Source organism: Sus scrofa, chromosome 4 (assembly GCF_054392235.1).
Source record: "Sus scrofa isolate SSC_HxYL_T2T_F1_AM1 chromosome 4, Sscrofa_HxYL_maternal_Yorkshire_Landrace_v2.0, whole genome shotgun sequence".
NCBI classification, from domain to species: domain Eukaryota; kingdom Metazoa; phylum Chordata; class Mammalia; order Artiodactyla; family Suidae; genus Sus; species Sus scrofa.
In genome coordinates, this window is record NC_139386.1 from 109,194,224 (window position 1) to 109,214,387 (window position 20,164).

Below are 20,164 nucleotides of genomic sequence, written 5' to 3' on the forward strand. Positions count from 1 at the left end.
TTTTGTATAATCTCTTCAAAAAAGAAAAACATGCATGGAATGTCTATAATTGTATATACTGTATATAGAGTATATTCCTGACAGAATTTCCTTGACTAAGAATTAATGAAAACTGAATCCTCCAGTCACAACTTTATATGTCTTGCTTGGAAGAATTTTCCACAGATTAGCTTTGGGGTTTGCACAGTTAAGAGCTTGTTTCTCTTTGTCTCCCGCATCCAGTGCTGGGCGCCATGCAACATGTTCTGTCGCCGTAGGCTCTCTGGTCTTATATTTTCCAGTGGCATCAGTGGGTAAGTTTGCCCAGTGGGTGGTAAGATTATTCCTGCACAGGACAGGTAGGAATAATTAACTATATATGGAAATGTTTTCAAACCGCACAGATACATCCCACTAAAACCAACCTAAACATATTTCCAACTCAGCTTTCCTTAGCTACCTCCCTCAAAGCCACTCAACACCACCTGATAAAAGGAGAGACTGGCTGAAAGAAATCCGTAAAAGAAGGAGAGTGCCTGAATTGATTGTGGTTCAAATATCTGACCTTTCCAAAATTTATTAAAACATCTACCAAGTAGGAGTTCCTGTTGTGGCTCAGTGGTTAACGAATCTGACTAGGAACCATGAAGTTGCGGGTTCTATCCCTGGCCTTGCTCAGTGGGTTAAGGATCTGGTGTAGGTCGCAGATGTGGCTCGGATCTGGCATTGCTGTGGCTCTGGCGTAGGCCGGTGGCTACGGCTCCGATTAGATCCCTGGCCTGGGAACTTCCATATGCCACAGGAACGGCCCTAGAAAAGGCAAAAAGACAAAAATAAATAAATAAAAACAAACAAACAAAAAAACATCTACCAAGTAAACAGATTGCTAGGGAGTCTCCCAGGGCCTTGGAAGAAGCCCATCAAATGAGATCTCTTATATTTAGCTTCATTTGTTTCATGGTACGTTGCCTCTGCACCAAACTATTGTGGGCAACCAATATTTACCAAATTGGGAACAAGTTGGCTGAGGTGGGTTTGCAACAGTGAGAATCAATGGAAGACAGGCTTTTCCCACTTATAAGCTCCTGCTTATGATCATTAGCAAAAGAGTCACACATAAAATACCTGCCAAGGAGTTCCCATTGTGGCTCAGTGGGTTGAGAACCTGACATAGTCCGTGAGGATTTGGGTTTGATCCCTGGCCTTGACCTGTCGGTAAAGGATCCGGTGTTACTGCAAGCTGTGGCATGGGTTGCAGATGTGGCTTGGATCCAGTGTTTCTGTGTCTGTGGCATAGGCCTGCAGCTGCAGCTCTAATTTGATCCCTAGCCCAGAAACTTCCATATGCCAAAGGTGTGGCTCTAAAAATAAAAATAAGATAAAATAACTGCCAAAAATTTTTTCAAAACTCCATGGCCATAAGTGTCATTTTTTAAAAAAATTATTTTGTTGAGGTATAGTTGGTTTATGATGTTATGTTAGTTTCCGCTGTACAGCAGAGTGACTCAGTTTTATGTACATATATATACACATGTTCTTTTTCATATTCTTTTCCATTATGGTTTATCACAGGATATTGAATATAGTTCCCTGTGCTCTGCAGTAGGACCTTGTTGTTTATCCATTCTGTACATAATGGTTTATCTCTGTTAAGCCCAGACTTCTATTCCATCCCTCTCCCAACCTCCCTTCCCTTTGGCAACCACAAGTCTGTTCTTTATATCCGTGTCTACTTCTGTTTCATAGATAAGTCCATTTGTATCATATATATATATATATATAATTTTTTTTTGACTTTTTAGGGCTGCAGCTGAGGCATATGGAAGTTCCCAGGCTAGGGTTTGAACTTGAGCTGCTGGCCTGAGCCACAGCCACAGCAACACAGGATCTAAGCTGCATCTGCAACCTACACCACAGCTCATGGCAACGCTGGATCCTTAATCCACTGAGCAAGGCCAGGGATCGAACCCTCATCCTCATGGACCCTAGTCAGATTCTTTAACTGCTGAGCCATGAAGGGAATTCCCTGTATCCTATTTTAGATTGCATATACAAGTGATATCATATGGTTTCGTCTTTCTCTTTCTGACTTATTTCACTCAGTATAATAATCTCTAAGTCCATCCATGTTGCTGCAAATGGCATTATTTCAGTCTTTTTGCCGTAAGTGTAATTTAATGTAGTGGAAAATACTTACAAGGATTGGAGAATAAAAAGGGATGGCTAGATTAAGCACAAAAAAATTTCTGGAAAGGCTATTTTTAAGATAGCCTTTGTAAGAGACAAGCCACAAAAATAAGAGGGGAAGGGGCATTCTAGAAAGGCACATAAGGTCTAAATACACTGATAAACATCAAATTGTATAAAGAAAACAGCTTAAGACTGTCTGGAACAGAGTGTTCATGAAAAAGCGTATAAAAGCAAAAATTTAATGGGACTGTTTCTGGCCATGACGAAGTAACTGGTACACAACTAGTCCACCATGTATGAACAATTAGGAAACCACACAGAATATATGAAATCGTTATCTTCAGATATGGAACATCAGGCATTTCAGGGCTGGGATTCCTGAGAGAAGAGAACTGAATGAGGTGAGCCCTACCATAACCCTGGCCATTTATTTTAATACATTTTCTGGATGGTGATGCAGGGAGGGGGAATCCACACAGAGCATGGCAGTCTCACTGAACTGAAGAGGCAGAGATTAGACTTCAGCAAGGCCGAGGCAGCTGGAAGGTGTGGTGCCGAGTGCCAGAGTGGAAGAGCAACACAGAGAAAGAGCTCCAGAAATCTGCAGAAGAGCTCTGTGAATCTTTGGCTGAATAGCATAATGCACATGTTTGGGCTGAAACTCTACAAACCCAGGCATATAATAACTATTAAAGAAAGACAAGCTGGGAGGAGCTAAAACTGAACATCTACCAGAGCTCATACAGAACTAGATGATATTTTAGGTGCATTAGTTCCCACTGTGGTGCAGCAGAAACGAATCTGACTAGTATCCATGAGGATGCAAGTTCGATCCCTGGCTTCACTCAGTGGGTTAAGGATCCAATGTTGTCATGTAGGTCACTTACATGGCTTGGGTCCAGTGTTGCTGCAGCTGTGGCGTAGGCCAGCAGCTGAAGCTCCAATTCGAACCCTAGCCTCAGAACTTCCATATGCTGCAGGTATGGCCCTAAAAAGAAAAAAAGAAAAAAAAAAAAAGAAGGTATTTTAATTCAGATGAACCAGAATGAAAAGACCTTGTTGAATAACTGGGGCATTCAGGTGAAATCCCAGAAAAAGTACACCATACTAGTAGAGTTAAACTAGTCCTAGAACAAAGGCTACTCTAGATCCAACCCAAAAAAGCCTCGAGGGATAAAATTGATCTGAAATTAAAGGAATTTCCTACCAGAACAAAACTCAACTCTCTTTAAAGGAACACAAGAAAATGAAACAATGTTAACATTTGCAGTAGTCAGCATCTAATCAAAATTACTAGACATGCCCCAAACCAGAAAACATAACCCATAACGAAGGGAAAAATCAGTCAATAGAAGCAGGATCTAGAAATGGCAAAGATGGAAACTATGGAAATTTTTGCAAACAAGGACTTTACAACAACCACTGTAAATATGTTTAAGGGGAGTTTCACTGTGGCACAGTGGGCTAAGAACCCAGCATTGTCACTGCAGTGGCTTGGGTCACTGCTGTGGTGCAGGTTTGATTCTTGGCCTAGGAACTTTGGCATGCAGCAGACGCAGCCAGAAAGAAAAAGAAAAAAAAAATATGTTTAAGGAGTTAAGGAAAAATATGAACATAATGAAGAGGTAGCTGAAAATTAAATAAATAAATAAATAAATAAATATTCTAGAGCTTAAAAAACAAAAAGCCAATACCTGAAGTAAAAAATCCACTAGGCAGGCTTAATATGAGATTGCATATTACAAAAGAAAAGATCAGTAAACTAGAAGTAAACAGAAAATATCAAGATTAAAGCACATAGTAGGTAAAAAACTGGAGGGGAAAAAAACAAAACAAAACAAAAAACCCCAGCAAACAAAAAGAGCCCCAGTGACTTATAAGACAGAATTCCCAGAAGGAAAAGAGAGAAGGGGTGGCAATACAGAAAAATAAAAATCTTGAGGAAGTTCCTGTTGTGGCTTAGCAGTAACAAACCCAGCTAGTATCCATGAGGATGCGGGTTTGATCCCTGGCCTCACTTAGTGGCTTATGGATCTGCTGTTTCTGTAAGCTGTGGTGTAAGTCACAGCTGTGGCTCAGATCCCACGTTGCTGTGGCTATGGTGTAGGCTGGCAGCTACAGCTCTGATTCAACCCCTAGCCTGGGAACAACAACAACAAAAGAAATCTTGAAAAAGAAAGATTGTGACCTTCCAAATTTAGTAAAAAATATAAAATTAAAAATCAGATATTCAGGAGTTCCCATTGTGGCTCAGTGGTTAACGAATCCAACTAGGAACCATGAGGTTGCGGGTTCGATCCCTGCCCTTGCTCAGTGGGTTAAGGATCCGGCGTGGCCGTGAGCTGTGGTGTAGGTTGCAGACGCGGCTCGGATCCAGCGTTGCTGTGGCTCTGGTGTAGATTCGACCCCTAGCCTCGGAACCTCCATATGTTGCGGGAACAGCCCAAGAAATGGCAAAAAGACCAAAAAAAAAAAAAAAAATCAGATATTCAGAGAACCCTACATAGAATAAACTCAATGAAAACCACACAGGAAAAGAGAAAAGATATTAAGTGGGTTTCTACATTATGTGAAAGTGATACAGTATTTAAAGTTATTTAAAATCTGCAAGCCCGGGAGTTCCCGTCGTGGCTCAGTGGTTAACGAATCCGACTAGGAACCATGAGGTTTCGGGTTCGATCCCTGCCCTTGCTCAGTGGGTTAAGGATCCGGCGTGGCCGTGAGCTGTGGTGTAGGTCGCAGACGCGGCTCGGATCCTGTGTTGCTGTGGCTCTGGCGTAGGCCAGCTGCTACAGCTCCGATTCGACCCCTAGCCTAGGAACCTCCATATGCTGCAGGAGCGGCCCAAGAAATGGCAAAAAGACCAAAAAAAAAAAAAAAAAAAAAAAAAAATCTGTAAACCCTAGAGCAATCTCAAAAAAAAAAAAAAAGTTATAGCTAATAGGACTGTGGAAATAAACTGAAATACTAAAAAGTTTTCAATCCAAAAGAAAAAAGAAATAGAAGGAAAAAATTAAGAAATGAACAAAGAAATTGTCAACACAGCTATATCAATAATTACATTAACTATAAATACAGTAAAATCAACCATTAAAAGGCATATACTGTCATACTGGGTAGAAAAGCAAGACCCAACTACATGCTTTCTAGAAGACTTTCTTTTATGATAAAGATACATATAGTTAAAGGATAGAAAAAGACATTTCTGGCAAATACCAAATTTAGGAAGGCTAGAGTGGCTACCTTGACATCACAAATCATTCTTCATGACAAAAAATACTTCCAGAGATAAATATTTTATCATGATGAAAGTGTCAACTCATCAAGAAGATATACAGCATTCAATGTATTTCCAACAAAAGCTCCCCAGTACAGAATGAAAACACGGATAGGACTGAAAGGAGAAATACACAGATACAAACGTATATTTGGAGACTTCAACACTCCTTTCTCAGTAATTTACAAAACAAACAGAAAAGCAGTCCAGGTATAAAGGACTTGAACAGCACTATCAATTTATGGAACCTAATTGGTATTTGTAGAACACTCCACATGGCAACTGCAAAATACACATTGTTTTCAAGTACATATAAAATATTTATCTTGGCATTCACAGAAGAGCACATACGAGGCCATATAACATGTTCCAATAAGTTTGTTTATTTTTGGCTGTACCCAAGTGGAATTTCCCCAGCCAGGGATCAAACCCATGCCACAGTAGTGACCCAAGGTGCTGCTGTGACAATGCTGGATCCTTAACCCATTGTACTGTAACATAATTCCTCAATAAGTTTAAAAATGTTCATATCATACAGAGTATATTCTCTGATCAGACCACACTGAAATTACATTAGAAATCAATAAATCTGTAAAATCCACTAATATTTGTAACTTAACACACTTCCAAATAACCTATGAATCAAATTAGAAAATATTGCAGGAATTAGGAAATGATAATTATATTTAGTAGATATATAGCTACAGATTTCAAAATATGAGGGGTATAGCTAAAGAAATGCTTGAAAGGAAAATTGTAACTAGTGCCTACATTAGAAAAAGAGGAAAGGTTTGAAAATCAATGATTTAAGCTTCTACCTTATGAAACTAGAATAAAGAGTAAATTAAAACTCAGTAAAAAAAGAAAGGAAATGATAAAGATAAAGGAAATAAATGCAATAGAAAATAGACAATAAAGAGAACTGATAAATCTGAAATTTCATCCATTGGGGAAAAAAATCACTGAAAAAAACTTCTGACAAGACTGATCAAGGTCGGGGGAAGAAAAACACAAAAATAAGTCTCAGTAAAGAAAGAGAGGGAGTTCCCGTCGTGGCGCAGTGGTTAATGAATCCGACTAGGAACCATGAGGTTGCGGGTTCGGTCCCTGCCCTTGCTCAGTGGGTTAAGGATCCGGCGTTGCCGTGAGCTGTGGTGTAGGTTGCAGACTCGGCTCGGATCCTACGTTGCTGTGCCTCTGGCGTAGGCCGGTGGCTACAGCTCCGATTCAACCCCTAGCCTGGGAACCTCCATATGCCGCGGGAGCGGCCCAAGAAATAGCAACAACAACAACAACAACAAAAAAAAAAAAAAAAAAAAAAAAAAGAAAGCACATCACTCCAAATCTTACATTTAAAACCAACAAGAGGAGTTCCCGTCATGGTGCAGTGGAAACAATCCAACTAGGATCCATGAGTTGCGGGTTCGATCCCTGGCTTTGCTCAGTGGGTGAAGGATCCGGCGTCGCCGGAGCTGTGGTGTAGTTCATAGACATGGCTCGGACCTGGCGTTGCTGTGGATGTGGTGTAGGCCGGCAGCTACAGTTCCAATTAGACCCCTAGCCTGGAAACCTTCACATGCCACAGGTGCAGCCCTAGAAAAGACAAAAAGACCAAAAAGAAACAGACAAACAAAAAACTAGCAAATATATGAAAATCTCCTACATTAATGAGTTTAGTAAGGTTGCAAAATACAAGATCAATATACAAAATGAATATATGTCTGTATACTAGCAACAAACATGGAAAACAAAATTTTAAATGGAATTCTCAATAGCATCAAAAATATAAAATGTTTAAGGAATTCAACCAAACACATACAGGACCTGTATACAAAAAACTGCTCTCAGCAGCAATGGGGGCAAAAACACTTAATAGCCAGCCTCTGGGCCCCACAACCTACCTCCCAGCACCTCGAAGGAACTCAGTGCTGTGCTGAGTGACCCCAGGCTCAAGAAACAACGTGGGAGATGAGGCTGGCTCCCGGTATCACTCCGGGTGATTCCTCCCAACTCCCCAGAGCCTCCTTCAGGGAGGCTGAGGCAGCTGGTGTTCTGCGCAGCAGACCAGCATTATTCAGCACTGCCCTGGAGATCAAGGCCCCACCTGTGAGCTCCTTGAAGTCCATGGCAGAGCTGGCAGCCTTCTGCCTGGGCACTGAGGACCTACGCTAGCCCACACTGCACCTGACTGAGCACCACATCATCCTGAGCAGCATCACGGCAGTCCTGGTCCTGGCCCATCGCCCCCTCCAGCTGTCAGAGGTGAACGTACGGCTATAGTGGGGTGTCTGTCCACTGGGGTCTGCAGCCCTCACCAAGAAAAGCTCAACCAGCAGGCCAAGAAGAGGCCACCTGGCACCACACGCCCATCCCTCAGACTCCCAGCTTACCCAGTGGTACCTCCCCAGAAGCCCCGACCAAATCCCTAGCACCAGCAGATGATGCCCCGCACTGAGGTGTTGTGTCAGCGCTTGTGGTTGGAGGAGTTGTGCTTCATCTTCGTCTATGCAGAGGGCACCGAGATGCAGTACCTGGCAGGCAAAGGCCAGAAAAAGCAGTCGTGGCAATTCCACACCAAATTCATGACATGGTTCCAGAGGCATGAGGAGCCCAGGGCCATGACTCTGAGTTCGGGGGGACACTATTTTGACTCCAAGAAGTGGGGACCACAGAAGGAAAGCTTCATCTCTGAGTAGTACACCAGCCCCCCGCCACCCCACCCCTCTTCCTGGCGTGCTGATTCTCTGCTCAGGTGAGGGCCCTGCCCCGGAAGATGGAAGGGAGGTCCCAGGCCATGGGACATCCCCCTCCTCTAGAAAGCAGGGAGAGGGCCCAAGGTTTTCCCATCCTGGTGGTCCAGGGACAAGGTTTGCACACCCCCCACCCCTCATTGAGCAACATTTTTTGGTAAATCTATTTTCATTTTGGAAACTATTTACAAATAAAAAATGTATATGATAAAAAGAAGAGATATACCATGTTTGTGGATTGGAAGACAGAATCGTCAAGCTGTTAATTCTTTGTAAGTGGAGTCATTACGATCCCAATCAAAATCTGAGCAGATTTCTTGTTTTTTTAAGATCATGCCAAACCTAAAATTTATATGGAAATGCAAAGAGTTTATATTAGCCAAAACAATTCTGAACAAGAAATTCAAAATTGGAGAACATAGGAGTTCCCGTCATGGTGCAGAGGAAACAAATGTGACTAGGAACGATGAGGTTGTGGGTTCGATCCCTGGCCTCGCTCAGTGGGTTAAGGAACCGGTGTTGCCGTGGGCTGTGGTGTAGGTTTCAGACACAGCTTGGATCCCATGTTGTTGTAGCTGTGGTATAGGCCAACAGCTGCAGCTCCAATTTGACACCTAGCCTGGGAACCTCCATATGCCACAGGTGCGGCCCTAAAAAGACAAGAAAAAAAAAAAAAAAAAAAAAAGGACGGCATAAACTGTCTGAATTCAAGAGTTATAAAGCTACAGTGATCAAGATATATTGTCTCTGGCTGTTTTTTCATTATAATGGCAAAGTTGAGTAGTTGTGGCAGGGACCATATGGCCCACCAAGCCTAAAATATTTACTATCTAGCCTTTTACAGAGTTTTCTGACCCCTGTGATAGATGATGCCTATATGTGAGAATTCTTAGTCCAGGAGTTCTTGTCATGGCTAAGCAGAAACAAATCTGACTGTCATCCATGAGAATGCAGGTTCGATCCCTGGCCTTGCTCAGTGGGTTAGGTTAAGGATCTGGGGTTGCTGTGAGCTGTGGTGTAGGTTTCAGATGCAGCTCGGATCCCACGTTGTCGTGGCTGTGGCATAGGAGGGCAGCTGCAGCTCTGATTCGACCCCTATCCTGGAAACCTCCATATGCCATGGGTGCAGCCCTAAAAAGAAAAAAGAAAAAAAAAAAAGAATTCCTGGTCCAGTAGGTTTTATTCTACCACTTTCTCTGCTACTTGTTATAGCATATTAGAATGCAGGTTAGTGAATAATATAATTTTAGAAATAATCTGTAATCCCATATAATATATTTAAAAATATAAATTGTTCATAAATTATGATATCTTGTAGATAATAACATATTGTTTGTAATATCCCTCACAACTGCTCACAAAGCTGTGGTGAAAACTTCTCGTACCAGGATGAAAATAATTGTGCATGACAGCAACATGGATGGAGCTAGAGACTCTCATACTAAGTGAAACAAGTCAGAAAGAGACAAATACCGTATGATATCACTCATATGTGGAATCTACTATATGGCACAAAAGAACCTATATCCAGAAAAGAAACAAACCTATGGACATGGAGAATAGACTTGGGGTTGCCAAGAGGGAGGGGAAGCGAGAAGGAGTGGGACGGACTGGGAGTTTGGGGTTAGTAAATGCAAACTATTGCATTTGGAGCGGATAAGCAATGAGGTCCTGCTGTGTTGCACAGGGAACTCTATCCAATCACTTGTGATGGAACATGGTGGGAAATAATATGATAAAAAGAATGTGTAAATATATACGTATGACTGGGTCACGCTCTACAGCAGAAACTGACAGAACATTGTAAATCAACTATAATAAGAAATTAAAAAAAATAATTGTGCGTTAAATTTGTATAGTATGTAAATATGTAAATTAGGCAGAGGGGTATTAGGCCCATTTTATGACTAAGTGGCAAATGCATTTAGTAGAGTCTTTATAGGTGGTTAGGAAAAGCAGCCCAATGGAATAGGTATAAACTGGTGATGGATTGGATATAGATAGTGAAGACAAGTATTGAAAAAAGTAATTCTGAGGATTATTGTGAATCTGGGTATTTACAGTTTTTTGGGGAACTGCACCTGTAGCATTCAGTTCTCAGGCCAGGGATTGAGCCCCACTCATAGCACGAACGAAGTCATCGTAACCCTGCCCACAGCAGTGACGTCAGGTCCTTCCCTAGGCCACCAAGGAAATCTGAGTTTTTAGATGTAGTTGCTTTTGACCTCATGGGAAAATTGTGAGGAAATATTTATTTCGCTGTCAGGAGCAGAAAGGCTTTGAGTTCAGTTTGCAACTGCTTAAAGCAATGAGTTTCAGATTAATGAACTTGCCAGGTCATCCTGCTGGAATGTAGATTGATTCAGTAGTTTGGGGGCAAGTCCCAAGTTTCTGCAGTTCCAGGAAGTTTCCAGGTGATTCCGAAATGGCCGATTCAAGGAGCACGCTTTGCGTAGCTAATAGAAATTCAAGTGTAGATTTCTGCTTGAAGATAAGGGGAAGGCTGTGTCAGGGAGTGATTTTTATGCATGGAGGGAAGGAGTCTGTGGTGTCCTCTAGAGGCAAGATTGTAAAGGGCCTAGAGCTTTGAAGAGATCCTTAATGCAGAGAAGAGGAGGATCCAGGCCAATCAAGGAGAAAGAATACGAGCTATCAGGGAGAAGAAGAACCAGGAGAATTGAGTGTCATTAAGGAATTCCGTGGAACACTGAGTTTCAAGGAAGAAGGCAGTGGAATGCCAATATGTAGCTCATTCATCACATTATCTTTCCCTGGCCCCTTTTCTAGCCCTCTCCTGGCTATTATAGGTGGTTACCCACTACTTTGTCTAAAAAGACCTCTTCTTATCAATATCAGGTAGATAACAACTGCCAGATTTTTATAGGACCCCGTGCCCCCTCCCTACCATTGATTGGTCCAGGCATGCAACCTGATTCTAGCTGGGCGAATCATCTTCCTGGGGACAACTCGAAATAGGACTTGATAGTGGCAGACGTTGTCAGGTATGGTGTAGTTTCTATAGCGGTAAAGGTGTTAGGTACAGAATCTGCTAGCTGTTGCCAACCATGTTAGAACGAGCACAGAGGAAATTTAAAGACAGGTAATGCAAGAGAGCCCTGGCAGTGTTCCAGCTGTTCCAGCTATTCCCAAGCCCAACTTCATCCGCCTTTTTTCCCATGATTTGGTTATTCAACACGCCTTTCTGTGACCCAGAAAATTCCCTTCTTGCCTAAGTGAGTTTGAGTCACTTGCAGCAGAATTCTGACTAATACCCAGCAAGCCTTCCCCACCCCCGCCCCTCTGCATGCTTCCTCACATACAGCACATCCCTGGGGCCTCTGCACCCTGTTGAGTGTAGCCTTCCTCAGGTGCTTCCGCAGGAGGACCCCAGGCAGAACCAGCTGCTGGACAAGGACCATAAACCCCGGCGCTGGTCTTGATGGATGGGACGGTGTCACTGAACACCAGTGTACCGAATCCATGTGTTCATGGCAACAGCTGCAAAGAACCCACCAAAGTCTAATCTTCAGCACCCTGGGGCCTCTCCTGGCAGATTGTAAAGACCCTGGGGCAGAGCTTAATGTGCATAACTATTTGCAATGCACAATTTCCTTTTTACTCATTTCAACTAAATTAAATTCATTTTGGAATTCTCAAAGTTATTGCTTGTTGATTACTCCCCCCCCAACCCCGCCCTTACTTCACATACTAAGTACGTTTTCCCCCAAACTGAAAGCCACCCCCATCCCTGGTCTCCTGGGTGCCTCAGATCCTTGGAGGGGTTCTGTCCCTCCACAGTTTGTTAGGGTTCGTGGAAGAAATTAACTCCCTTGCTGCTGGGAAATTAAAAAGCAAAAAATAAAACCTGCTGTTCTGCAAAAAGGCAAATATTGTTAGACTTTCCTACTTTCTCCCCCACTTCGAGCGCTCACGCGCACACACACATACACACGCACACACACCCACCCCAGGCCTGGCTGAGAGCAAGAAGCCCACCTCCCACCACCCCTTCTGCAGGCAGAAATGCTGGCATTCAGAAGCTGTCACTCTGAGGAAGATAGCAGCTGTGTTATTCCATGATTTATAGAACAGATTTGCATTTCCTTGCCTTTGAAGCTTGCCTATAATCTGCCACATAAATATTTGAAAGACAGGATGGTGGAAACAGACCTAAGCAGCTTAATCGAACACTTGGCAGGTAGAGGACTTGGGCTGGTGCTCATTTCAAACACCCCCGTTGCCCGGGGCGTCTTGGTGTGTGTGTACAAAATTGAAATTCAATGTTTAAACCCAATCCTACGGTCAAAATCCCACTTGAAGGAAAAGCCAGAAGAACGCCCATTGGAAAACAGGTTTCATTTCATGTCTGGTCTCTTGGGCCAAAAGCCCGTTTGGCTTCCTGAAACTCTGCTCCAGGAAGCTGGCAACAAGGAGGAGAAGCATCTCACCTGCTCCAGAAGCCCCTCCTGTGCACACTGGGTGACCTGAGCTCCACCCTGCCCCACGGCAGCCCCGAGGCCATGTGGAGGGAGCCTCACCAGGGAGGAGGAATCCTGCATGCCTGAGACCTTATCAGGGCTCTCACTGGACTAGGGAACCAGAAGGCACTGGTTGGGGATCAGGGAAGCCTCCCATTTGTATGCCCCCCCCATGCATTTCCCCAAATGGGGTACAGAGCACAGTTTCTGGAGTTGCTATAGGTTCCTATGAGGTGTTCATCATCAGAAGCTCTAAGTCTGGTGTAGTAAACAATGATCGTAATTAGTTTAACCTAATTGTTTAGGCAGAATATGTGCACTTTTGTTTTCACAGGAGTCTTATTAACATACCATAGAATAAGAAAATAGCAAATTATGCCTTAATCTGATTCAATAAATATGTATTGATTCTTCTGCATGTGCTCAGAGGGGTCTTTATCTTCAAGACAGGCCAGCGGTGCCACATGCGGCTAGACCCCTGATCAGATGTCATGCAAGGCTGGCAGAGGGCTGAAGGAGGAGGTGCCCCAAGCTAAAGGGACTTTTGTAAGACCCTGAATGGGAGAGGACGGAAAAGCCAGGGACCAGAGACCCAGACTGGAAGTCGGGAGATGTGGTTCGCCTGTCCTGCCTTGACTTCCTGAGTTGGTCCTTGTCCTGAGTTCCACCACCTCCCCTCTCCAGACCTCTGTGGGTTCATCTGTAGAATGAGGCAGTTGTTCTTAGGGACCCCACACTCCCTTTGCTCTTTACTATTCTATAGTAGGCTTGACTAGAGCCAAGACTCAGAGATGTCTGGATGATGGAGTGATTCTGGAGCTCCAGAGAAAGAACCCCACTGTATGTATATATGTATCTTATGTACGTATGTATATATTTAATCCATTTTAGCATTTTATTATTATTCTACCTCATGTGTCATAAATCCAAAAGTTCTGAGAACTCAAAGATGTTTCTTTTCCCCCCATGTTTAAAGTTTTATTGAAGTATAGATTTATTGATTGATTTGCAATCAATTTATTGGTTGATTGATTTGCAATGTTGTGATCATTTCTGCTGTACCACAAAGGGATTCAGTCATACAGAAACCTGCTGTATTGACAACTGTGGTTGCCTGCAGACCCGGGACAGGGAGGGGAAGGAGGCAGGGGATTTGTGACAAAAGTCAAACGCAGAGATGGTTTAACCTCAAGGAGAAAGGAGCCTGGCAGACTCCGAGGCACGGGTCCAAGCCAGAAGGAAGCAGTGGTGGTGGGGCTGGTGTGATGGTCTCCACTGCAACCAGCCACCTAGGAGGCAAGTTGATGGCTGGGGGTCTCACCCACCTCCCAGCCTCCAGATGCCAAGCCACGTGTTCTGGGGCCCTGCAGTGTTGTCACACCGGGGCAGAGAGCTGTTCTTATTATTCCTCCCAGGCTGATTGCCAAGAGCCAAAGGTCCGGGAAGGCGCAGCAGTTTGCACATGTGGGTGAGACATCACAGGGACTTCCAGAGATGCTGGGGGTGTGAGACACCCCAAGCCTGCTGGTGTCCTGGGGCAGCGAGCAGGGACAGGGTGGTGATGTCAGTGTGGCCTCACTTGGACCCTTGGTGAGCCTACACTAGTTTATAAGAAAAACAAGCCTTAAAATGGATCTGCGGAGGGGGCGGCCTGGAAGAGGGCGGCAAAGAGACCAGTCGCCAGATGAAGCCTGGTGGCCTGCCTGCTGTTACAGCTGACAGAGGGAGGAGGAGGAGGAAAGGGAAGGGGACGAGGGGGACAAGGACCTGCTGCTCTGGCCTGGCTGGGCTGTGATGGGTGAGACTGGCTTGAACCTGGCAGAAGCAGGAGAAAATCGAGGAAGAGGTTTTCACTGTAGGCAAGAAGAGTAAAAAAGAAGAGGAATAACAAGTTTCCAAAATTGTGGAGTTTTGGGGACCCCAGCTATCCACCACTCCTCACGCCCACCTAGAAAGTGGCTACAGAAAAGTTGCAGAAGGAGTTCCCATTGTGGCTCACAGGGTTATGAACCCAGTCAGTATCCATGAGGATGCGAGTTTGATCCCTGGCCTCACGCATGGGTTAAGGATCTGGCGTTGCCGTGAGCTGTGACATAGGTTGAAGACATGTCTCGGATCCAACGAGGCTGTGGCTGTGGTGTAGGCCGGCAGGTGCAGTTCCAATTTGACCCCTAACCTGGGAACTTCCATGCGCTGCAGGCGTGGCCTTAAAAAGACAAAAGACAAATGGCAGGACCTGCTGCTTGTTTTATGAAGGGAAACCCTCTTTTACAACCTCCGAGCCTCGCATACCTTCTGCTCACCTTCTGGCCAGAGTTACGTCATGAGCCTTTTCTGAAGCCAGTTTCTAGCACAGGGGAAGACACCACAGCAGCCCAGTGAAACTCGTGGTTGTGAGTAGGACGGGCCACCAAACACAACTGAGGTTCTGGTAAGAAGGAGGGAGAGGCTTGGGGGTAAGGGTATCTTGGATAAGCGACCGTGGAGCTGGCTGCAGTGGCTGTTGGTTCATTCATTTATGAAAGAAAGAAAAGGAAAGAAAGAAAGAGAGAAAAAGGAAGGAAGGAAAGAAAATAAGAAAGGGGAAGAAAGGAAGGAAGAAGTGGGAGAGATTCCTACGCCAACAGCCCAGAACTCCAGTCCTGCCTCCTCATGTCACTCAGAGCTGTCACTCCCCACAGCGGCCTCGTCCGGGCTCCCAGCGCAGTCGGAGCAGCTGGGCCCACCTGCCATGAATGCAGGAGCCTGTAAGCCCACAGGGGACACAGACACACACAGAAGGCAGTCCCGTGGTTACCTTGCACCTGGCTGTTCATCAGGTGGATGTGGCTGAGGAAATCTCTGCCACACAAATTAGGCAGAAGCCTTTGACCCCACATATGGCTCCTTCCTCAGAATCATGGTGGCTTTTCCTCTCTTCACAGGCTGAGCCCACAGCTGAGCCTATTGTCCTGTGGCCTTGGCAGCTGTGCCTTTGACCTGGGTGGGGCCGCAAGTCCGGGCAGGAGAGGCTTTGGGAAGCCGGAGTTGTTGCCAATGATCTGTTTCCAGCCTGGGGTGGGAGCTGGGCTGGGTTCCAGGAGCAACATTTGATCTGTCATTAAGCACAGACTTTGCTCCAGCCACACAGTCACCTCATTCCTGCCTCAGGCCCTTTGCACTTGCTGTCACTCTACCTGGAGGACTCTCCCTCCTGATCCTCTCCTGACCTTTGCTCCCTCTTCCATCAAATGTCACCTTCTCAGAGGGGCCTTCCCTGACCACCCAGACTAGTATGGCCCCTGTTCACTCTCTGTTCTACTGCCCAGTTTATTTTCTTTTTGACACTCACAACAATCTGTAATTCTCCTGTTTATCTGTTTACCTCTTCACTGTCCCGTTCCCCACCGGCATGCTATCTCCTTTGGGGGAAAGAGGCTTTTGTTTCTTGTTCGCAATTGCCCACAGCTTCCAGCACCATGCCTGGCGCATGGTAGGCATTTTTAACAAGTATCTGTTGAATGAATAAATGAATGAACCAACAGCCACTGCAGCCAGCTCCACGGTCGCTTATCCAAGATACTCTTACCCCCAAGCCTCTCCCTCCTTCTTACCAGAACCTCAGTTGTGTTTGGTGGCCCGTCCTACTCACAACCACGAGTTTCACTGGGCTGCTGTGGTGTCTTCCCCTGTGCTAGAAACTGGCTTCAGAAAAGGCTCATGACGTAACTCTGGCCAGAAGGTGAGCAGAAGGTATGCGAGGCTCGGAGGTTGTAAAAGAGGGTTTCCCTTCATAAAACAAGCATTTTTGTCTTTTGTCTTTTCAGGGCCATACCCACGGCATATGGAGGTTCCCAGGCTAGGACTTGAATTGGAGCTGCAGCCGACAGCCTACACCAAAACCACGCCAGATCCAAGCTGCATCTGCAACCTACGTCACAGCTCATGGCAACACTGAATCCTTAACCCACTGAACAAGGCCAGGGATTGAACCTGCATCCTCATGGATGCTAGTCAGATTCATTTTTGGCTGAGCCATGACAGGAGCTCCAGATCCTGCCATTTGGTCTGGATATGACACCTAGTGCAGTTGAAGAACCCAGGTCTTCCATGGCGTTACTGAGCAACAATAATTCCTGTTCTTGGGCGTAATAAATGCCCCCCCTCCTTTTTTTGCTTTTTAGGATGGAAACTGAGGCATATGGAGGTTTCCAGGCTATAGCTGCCGGGCCTCAGCCACAGCAACAGGGGATCTGAGCCACGTTGACAACCTACACCTCAGCTCACAGCCACGCTGGATCCTCAACCTGCTGAGCGAGGCCAGGGACTGAACCTGCATCCTCATGGATACTAGTCGGGTTCATTACCCCCTGAGCCACAATGGGAACTGTTACCGCAGGGGCACCTGAGGTGCTCAGAGCAGGAGGAACAAGTGTCTGAAGGGGAAAGTGGAGGGTGACTACAAGAGAGGTCATATGTGGGCTGAGTCTTGAACAACAAGCAGGAGTTGCCTGCACGGCCAAGCTGGCCAAGAGTCTCTCAGGCAGAGTGAACGCAAACGTGCCACGTTCCAGAAAAGAGTTCCAGTTAAAGAGTAAGCAGGACCACTTTTTAAACAGTGAGCCAGGCGCTGTGCTAAGTGATTTAACATAGCTCTCCCCCCATCCACAGGTTATGCATGCAAGGGAAACGCTGTTAACCCATTTTACAATATGGAAACTGAGGCTCCCATTAGTGGTGACTTGCCCAAGGTCATGCAGCCAGAGAGTGGCAGTCAGGCTTTGAACTTGGACCTTCTGGCTCCAGATCCCGTATTCTCTCTACCACCAGAGCACTCCGGCGACAGAGGTAAACCCTACAAGCATGCAGGTAGAATCCGACCCAGTAACCCACTTGTGAGAAACACACTCCGGGAGTAGGAGGGAGGAGTTCGTGAGAGGCAGTTGGCCCAAGGTGGGCTCTGGGTGAGTAGTTGTGAGGTGGGTGGTGGATGGAGACTGTGGGCAGAAAACGGAGCCCGTGGGTGACCTGGAAATACCAATCTTTCCGATACTGGGTTTATTTTAAGTGGAATGACGATAGCCGGAGTTGCAACCTCCCAATGAATCCCTTTGATATCACCCTTCCAGCTAAATATTATCCTAAAAATTTACCAGCCCACAAATTTTTGTTAACCAGCCCGCTATGAATTTTACACAGATGGCAAAATAAATAAAGCCCATCAATAGTTATGACTGGCTTCCCTGAAATGGTAAGTGGCCTCAGGCTCACAGGGACTCGGCTTCGAGAAGACTGCCTTAAATAATGAACAGGAAGATGAAAGAAACACTGTCCCCAGGCACTGCATGGTCCTGCAAGTCGGCACCCCGGATCCTGCAGACACCCTTGGGTTGCAAGCTCTCTTTTTCACGAAACAAGGGTTATGGCCAACACCCATCATCATAATAAAATAATGGCAGCAGCTAATTTCCCGAGGCTTCAGGCGCAGCAGGGAAGGCTATAATATTGCAAGCCAGCAGAAGCCAACCAAGTGGTGATACAGTAGTTCTGTTTTACATTACATTAAATGTTACTATTTCTGAAGGGAATATCTGTGGAGCACTGGTGTAACCCATAGCAACCAGCTAATAAATTGTAACTTACACTGCCTCAGCTTATTGTAGGGGTGGAGAACAGCAGGGGGAAAAAAAAGACAAAAAAAAAAAAAAAAGGCTAATGTTGGCAAAAATGCCACATTCCTCCCGCCACCCCCTCCATACACACAGAGACACACACAGACACAGACACACACACCCCCTTCCCCACCACCGCTAATATAGGCTGCATCAGCCTTCTCTAGCTAAATTAAGGTGAAACGGGACAATTAGCAGCCAAGGATTTAGAATTCTTGACTTTCACGTGTGTATGTGTATATACATAGGTGGACTTTGAGTGGGTCCGACGCTGGGCCCTGCTCGCCACATGGATGACCCGGTGCCTCACTTCCCAGCCTGTGTCGAGGGTGACAGTCCTCAGTGTCAAGCCCACACCTGGAACCGGGCCGCTTAGCTCACCTGTCCTTTCTGGGTCTGCAAACAGCTCCTGCCTAATTGCTGCCGCACTTCTCATTCACAGCAGGCTGCCGAGTCTCCATCTTCACTACACTGCGCCTGCTCTCTGGCCCCAAGTTCAGTCGATTCCTCCCACCCATTCATCCCCGTTCCCGGAGCCATTCAGTCTTTCACGCACCCAGTCCATCTCTCTGAAACCTGGGCATGGGATTCGTATTTACAGGGGGCACTTTGGGGCCACCAGATAGTCTGTTCATGCGGGGGGCTGATCAGCTGTGTACCCCCTGCATCTGACCATGTGATGAGGCCAAACTTAATGAAATTGCTCCCTAGCCTGAAATGCCCATCACTCAGCTGCCTGGGAGGAAGGGAGCACCTGGATAAGTGTCCCTGGCCACCTTCCTTCTGTCTGGCCGTCTCTGCTCTGTGAGCAGAAGAGGGGGGCCAGGGGGTGCACCAAGGCTCAGGATCCCCTTTCTCTTCCCCTAGGAGAGCAGCAGAGGGTACCAAGACATACAGGGCTGAGAATCAGGCCCTCAAGATCCAGAACCCGAGGCATGTATTAGCTGAGTGTCATTTGGCAAAACCATTCTGCTGCTGGGGCTTCATTTCGTCACCTACAAGTGAGTGTGCTCTGTCAGCTCACATTTAGCTGCAGAAACAGAAAACCCCACTGAAAGCGCTTTAAAGAGGAGGAAGCGTGTGTTCTCAGACAGCAATGGTGGGGGCAGGCTGGAGGCTCCACTTCAGCTTCCCTGTGATTCTCTCTGGGTGGGTTCCCGTCTCGCCATCCTCCCCATACCAGTGACCTTAAATGCCCTGTGCGTTTGAATGACCTTGATCCCTACCCTCCAGTCCTGCATTTCCTTGAAGCAGAAGTAAGGAAAAAAGCACCAGTCACAGCCCCAGTGCCTACCTCCCATGAAGACACACCTGAGACTTAGAGAAAAAAAGGACAAGGTGGAGTTCCTGCCATGGCGCAAGGGGGTCCATGGCATCTCTGGAGTTCTGGGTTACAGGTTTGATCCCCGGCGGGGCACTGTGGGTTAAGGATCCAGTGTTGCTGCAGCTGCAGAGTAGGTTGCAACTGCAGCTTGGATCTGATCCTTGGCCCCAGGAACTCCATATGGGGGGGCCAAAAAAGAAAAGAAAAAGGGGACTAAAATCTAGCCTTAGTTTATCCAGCCCACAATAGAGGTGGTATTCAGGGGAAGATGGTGGTGGAGGGAGGGGCTCTGAACTAAAGGCTTGGTCTGGCCCTGGCTGATAAAACGAAGACCAGGCCAAGCCCAGGATGCTAGACCATCTGGCAGAATTTCTAGGAAGGGCTGGACCCTGCTGCTTCTTGTCCCTGAAGCCGGAAGGGGCCAGCCTGTGCTGCTGGCCATTGGCAGGTGGCCCTTTGCCCTCTGGGGCGCCCAGTCTTGGCTATACTTGTGTATCAGATCCACAGACCACGGT

General features: G+C 46.1%; 1 protein-coding gene across 13 annotated transcripts in view; it reads left to right on the top strand.

Moving 5' to 3' along the window:
- IGSF3 (immunoglobulin superfamily member 3) overlaps positions 1-20,164 on the top strand; it is a 174,278-nt gene that overhangs the window by 23,609 nt on the left and 130,505 nt on the right. For 2 of the 13 annotated variants that reach the window (XM_085023474.1, XM_085023475.1), the window contains one exon: positions 17,325-17,501. The exons of the other annotated variants lie outside the window; for them this stretch is intronic. The gene's annotated coding sequence lies outside the window, so the exon portion shown is untranslated. The remainder of the gene's footprint in view (positions 1-17,324; positions 17,502-20,164) is intronic. 13 annotated transcript variants of the gene reach the window in all.